Genomic DNA, 6000 nt, shown 5'->3' on the forward strand with positions numbered 1-6000 from the left:
AGAGGTGTGTTTTGAAATTTTAAATCATTCGTTCATTTTCCCTTGTGCGAATTTGAGGAGCAGACCTAGTGGTGTGTGTATGCGGGAAAAGTGGGCGAATAAAACTCAATATGTGAAAATATTGTTAGATACTAGTCCACACACACACACAGAACTTCTTGATGCAAGCTATGGAGTAACGTAGTGTTACTCAGCTTCCCAAGGAGGGTCCCATGGTTCTCTATCTCACAATGTCCCTCAAACCAATGTTTTTGCTCTCAGATCACTGAGCAAAATGGTTTAGGGATGGCAAATGTAAGAACGAGGGATGCTTTGATAGATTTTAGTATGAAATGGATGTTAAGCTATGTATGATTCTAGAAATGCAATAAACTAGATGATAAGATGACAAGATTAGTATGAATACTATCCTAACATGATATATTTAGTCTATGATTGAGCTAAAATGATAAAGAAAGTACTCTAGCATGCATATTTAGTCTAATTCCTGATCTAAAAGAGGCTAAATGATGAGCATATATGAAATGAGAAAGCTTGAAAGAATTTGAGCATAAGTGTAATGCTTCAAATTTGAAAGATGATTGTTAAGAATGGAGGAATGAGAGCTCTATTTATAGCAAAAACAAGGCAATGGATGGTCAAGATTGAATGGTTTAATCAAGGGTTGAGTTTGAAAGTTGGGGATCCATGTGCACAATTGGCACCAGTGAAATGGTGACAAGTGTCAACATAGGGTTGGGTTGAGAGAAGAGGTTGGAGGCATTAAAGGCTTGAGAAGACCTCATGGTTATCTAGAGGCTAAGGGTCAAGTCTAAATTAAGATTACCCACTGGATTAAGAGTTAATCCAAGGATAAACCTTTGTGCAAATGATTAAGAGATAATCATGGTCAAAGCATTAAAGGCCCGATGAGACCCTTGGGTTGGGTAGAGGTTGAGTCAAAACAAATGTTTTAACCATATAAAAGGGTTTGAGTTAACCATTAATGGTTATTGGAGACTTTGTGGATTAAGTGGTTGAAGGTTGAAAACCTTCAATGGTTATCAAAGACTTTGAGCCATTTAGTGGTTGAAGGTTGAAAGCCTTTAATGGTTATCAAAGACTTTGAGGCTTTGAGAAGTGACTTCCCTTTGCTTAGGGATGTGACAAAGTTTAGAGGAGGGGTTAGGTTAATTAGAAGTGCTTAGAAGATTCTAGAAGGGTTTAGAAAAGGGTTTGGAATTTTGCAAGTGGATGGAGGGATAATAGGATTTAATTGATTTAATTCAATTTGGTTGCAATTAAATAAATTTGATTTATTTAATTTAGGATAACTATTTAATTAAATTTGAATTTAATTAAAAGTGGATAGGGGGGATTTAATTGAATAAAATGATTTATTCATTAAATGGGTATAGTGAATTTAATTTAAATAAATTGAGTAATTTACTTAATTAAATAGAAGAAGGTGGATAATTTAATTAAATTGGATTTAATCAAATAGAGAAATGAACATAAAATATTCATTTAGGAATATGGTCATTTTTATACGTCTACAGTGTGAAATTGAGCTGATTCAAGACAAATTTCCAGATCTTGAAGGTTGATTGAAAGCAAATGTTTGATTGAAGAGTTGGTTGAAGGTTAATTTCCAGATTTTGGAGGAAGCTTGAAGGTTAATTGAAGATTGAAGCCATCAAAGAGAGGACCAGAAATTCAAATCAAACATCCTTGTCCAAAAAATCCTCATCTTCCTTCTTCATTTTTCAAGGTTGACATCTAAAATTCAAGGAAGAGGTATGAATAATCAGAATTTTGAAAGTTTTTTCAAGATTTTAGTTTGATTTCCATAGCAATCCTTTGAAAATATAAGTCTTGTGCAATCTGATTTCCATTCATAATTAATATTAATTTGAAAATTCATAATTCTAGGATTTATCATATCATTTTCAAATTAATATTTAGTTATTTCCTTGAAAAGGTCTTAAATCCTATGCCTTAAAATATTATGCTCAAACCCTAACTTTAAGCTTTTGTGTAGGTATCAAATGACGACCCCCAAGGCCGAAGGAATAACTACTCAACAAGCTCTCATCAAGGAGGATCAAAGGATTAACGAATTGGAGACCAGGATCGTGTCCAAGTGGAGCAATATCAGAGACACCAATCTAGGAAACTTCAATGTGAAGAAGTTTCGAGAAGCGCCCTACATCGACAAGCCGTCACCTGTTGCAAAGAAGATAATTGAGAGTGGCATCATCAAGGCTGCAGGTTTCCCTCACGCAGTCAAGTGCCATGAGTTGATGATCGAGTGTGCTCTGCAATATGATTCACACTCAAGGACGATCGTAGCCGAGGATGGAACTATCTTAACCTACCTTTCAGAGGAAGCTATCAGTGAATCTTTTCATCTCCCAGAACATAGAGACATGATCTATAAAAGTCTAGAAGGAGCTAGGTCTATCTATGAGGATGACCCTGATTCCTGCTTGAACTTCAATAACAAGAATTGGCTACTCAAGAGCAGACCTCGCTTGAACAAGATTCCCAATACACCACATCGAGTTGACTTCCAAGAAGAATTCAAGGACTTAATAACCATGCTCAATCGAGTCACAGCTGCCTCTCAAGCTTTCTTCTTCGACAAATGGATGTTCTTCTTCATACAACTAACCGTCCAAGGAAAGGGAATGTTCAATTGGGCTCGAATCGTTAGCAACAGCCTGAACGTGCAGTTGATAAGACTAAGGCCTACCAAGTCATTTCACATGAGTTCATATGTTATATATGCCTTGATTGGAGGTTTTGAGTATGCAGGACTACCTCACAGAGGAGTTGTTGGAAGAGGACGCAGAGAAATAAGAGTTTGTGATTCTTATGTTCAACTGCATCATCCGTCGGGAAGTGACTACAAGCTAGTCAATGACACCTTCACAATGTATATCACCAGGACATTGCAAGGAGGGATTCACAATCGACTGTCTTTGGATGCACAGGAGCTCGTGAAGAAGCATGGTGCTTGGTTCCTTCAGTTTCCAAAATTCACATACATCAGAGTTCATGGATGTCCTTCACCTCCCTACATGTTGCCGAGATATCCTACAGACAAGATAATACTACTTGAGGTGACTAGGCAGTTGGCAGCTTATGCGAAGGCATCAAGACACAAGCATGGAAATGGGATTCCTGTACCCATCATACTAGGGAACTCAATTGAAGTGTGTCCTAATATTCAGGCTGCGGAAGATGTGGAGAAAGAATTATCTCTATATTCATTCACATCCTTTGCCTCAAGGGAGAATTTTGATCCTCATGGTTATATAGAAGAGACAGTCGGGAAGAAGTACAAACATGAGTTTCAAGTGGAAGACTTTTGGATGAATGTCCAGTATGATGTAGAGATCAAAAGAAAGATTCATTCCAGATTACCCTTGGATCTCATCAGGAAATGCAAAATTTATAGAGTAGCCGATCAAGCCCAGGATAGTGGTAGATACCTCCAATCATCCTATGAGAAGGAAGATAAAGAGGTGAAGGTAGATTGGAATGAGCCCGAGGTTTTAGACCTAAGGGCTTTGATGACTCCCGTTTTATCTTGCACCCGCAGATGGGTGGACGTACATCATAAAAAGTTGAAGGAGCAGAATGTATGTATGACATTCACTTTGGAAACAAGACCAGAAGAAGGAGAGGCAAGTGTCAGTGAGAATACTTCTCATTTCAAAGGTTCAAAGAGGAAAGAAGGACCTCAGAAGAGAGAGCCTTCCAAGAAGAAGCAAAAAATAAATCCTGATCGCCCACCAAGCACATCTTCTAGGCATGAAAAGAGGCATGAAAAGGATGCAAGTCATGGAGAAGATCAGAGGCAGATAGTGTATGAAATTGATGAGTCTATGAAATCCATGGTATAGAATGATAAACAAGGAAAAGGATAGACACCTTAGCATTCATCAAGTCAATCTCCCCAGGTTGGTGCTAATGAGCAACAAGAAGAAAAGAATGATGTTGAAGCAACATCTCCTTTCCGAGAAGATAGACCTTTGCCTAAAGAAATACAAGTGAGGGAAAAGAGATCTACCATTTCGGATTGGCTAAAAGAGAGGTTGACAAGGGTAGTTGTGGTTGAAGAGGAAGAACATGTATTTGACTTGGAAAGCCTTATAGAAAATTCTCATGAAGTAATAGAGAAGAAGAAGGCCACAAAGATGTCAAAGGTAATTAGAGATGAGACAGGATCCAGAAAAGTGCAGATAGCTACACCAGTGGTGGACAAATATGAGGATGAGATTCTAGTAGAAGAATATGATCTAGAAACATTTGATCTTGGTCCACTTACCTCCGAGCAGGCTATGGAAGAAGCAATTGATTCACTGAAAGCACTCAAAGACAAACTCAAAGAAGAAGTGGAAAGGAATAAGAAGCTCGAAACAAAGGTCAGTGCTTGGAGGAATTATTTTAGCCATCTTAACCAACCTTAGAGACGACAAGATCCAACAATATCTCCTTTGCATGCACTTCCTGTTGAATCAATAAGTGAGGCAGAGAGGGTGAAAAGCCTAGTCCAACTCATGAGTTCTTGGATTGATGAATCTTACAAGTTGGCCATGGAATTTGCAACAAGGATGATGAAGACAGTTCATCGAGCTATCCAGGTCCTTGAGATTATCCACAATCTAATGATAACTGTAGCCGCATTCACTCACACTAGAGATGTTATCATCCCAGTCTTACAAGTGATAAGAGAAACACTGAGACGAATTCTAGCACAAGAAAATATAATGGATGGAGGAACCCATAGCCTCCTGCAGTGGTCAACTCTGCTCTAGATGAAGGAAGTTCTTTTTGAAGATGTCAACACCAGATGCAGCCGAATTGAAGGCACCATCCATCCAGTTCAAGACAAGGTGTTTGAGGTGTTGTGTACCATCCTTTAGAGGCGGATTGAGATCGAGACAGATGTGGACATCCAGGAGTTGGAAGACAGAATCAAGGTCATCTTTTGCAAGGAAGAGAATATCGTTACAGAAAGGCAGCGAGATCAAATGTATGCTACTATGTTCCTGATTGAGAAGACCAAAGAACTTGAGCCTGGGTGGGAGAAGACTCTTCTCACTGCTTTTGATCAATTCCTTCACTTGGAAGAACAAATGAAGAATCTTCCTGAGATTCCCATTGCTGAGATTGAGGGAACTGTGTCCAGATTCATTGAATATGCTAGAAAAGAGCATAGGAAAGGGAACAAAGTTCTAGATGAAAAGTTGTTATAAGACGGTGTGGAAGCTTAATCCCTATTGGTCTATGTCTGCTCATTGTTTTTGCCATTTTTTTATTGGCTATGGATTAATAATGTTTATCTAAATGGGGACTTTTTTGTAACAAACCCTAATTAGGGTTTAGGTGTCAAAATCTCAGCCATCGATCTTCTTTTGATCTAGGCCGTTCATTGTATTTGAGAGTGCTATATAAGCCCTCACTCATTTCATTTTAAAAGAGGTTAGAAAAGTTAGAAAGTTGGAGAGAAATAAGTTTAATATTGTTTGTAGCAAAATTGAGTAATGAAGAGAGAAAGTTGAAGAATTGTTGTTTATTTGGCTATGAGATCATGAAATATTGAAGTTATGGTGTTTTGTTGCAATCCTTGTGGCTACTTTCATGGTTGTTTATCTTCTTGAATCACTCTTACTAGATATAGCATTTAAATTTTAAGTTTGAAGGACGAATGTTGTGCCTGATCTTCGATAAGAATCACATTCCAAACCACTAGCTTCTTACTGATTGTAAGAACGCCTTGTGTGGTCAACTGGAAACATTAAGATTGGTTAAGAGTTCAATCATCATTAGAAGTATTGATATGTATTGCCCTGATAGTATCTATCTCCTTGGTGATTTGAAAATCGTTGAATACCCTTAGAAGATCGCACCATTTCCAGTGGAGTTGTAATCCTTTGGCGATACTGAAATTGGTAGAATCTTATGAAGACCAATCTTCATTAAGTCATTCTTAGGATTAGTTTAAGTATC

Source organism: Cryptomeria japonica, chromosome 3 (assembly GCF_030272615.1).
Source record: "Cryptomeria japonica chromosome 3, Sugi_1.0, whole genome shotgun sequence".
In the NCBI taxonomy this organism is placed as follows: domain Eukaryota; kingdom Viridiplantae; phylum Streptophyta; class Pinopsida; order Cupressales; family Cupressaceae; genus Cryptomeria; species Cryptomeria japonica.